The sequence below is a fragment of the Phaethon lepturus genome, unplaced genomic scaffold (genome assembly GCF_000687285.1).
Source record: "Phaethon lepturus isolate BGI_N335 unplaced genomic scaffold, ASM68728v1 scaffold16768, whole genome shotgun sequence".
Lineage (NCBI taxonomy): Eukaryota > Metazoa > Chordata > Aves > Phaethontiformes > Phaethontidae > Phaethon > Phaethon lepturus.
In genome coordinates this window covers 7571-7772 of record NW_010555655.1, presented here as the reverse complement: position 1 = coordinate 7772, position 202 = coordinate 7571, and positions in this window count along the sequence as shown.

Below are 202 nucleotides of genomic sequence, written 5' to 3'. Positions count from 1 at the left end.
CGGACAAAAGAAAGTCTGTTAGTCAAGTAATGCATGAGCTTTTAAATTATTCTCTTTTCTCGTTTGTTTTAAAGTCTAAGGTTTGGAATCGGTTGAGCTCCCCATTAACGAGCTCAAAAAAAGGAAATAAAAGTGGAACCCCCCGGTGCCGGGAGGTGGGCCTCAGGACGAGAGGGAGGTCTCCTTCTGTGTCTGCGGTGCT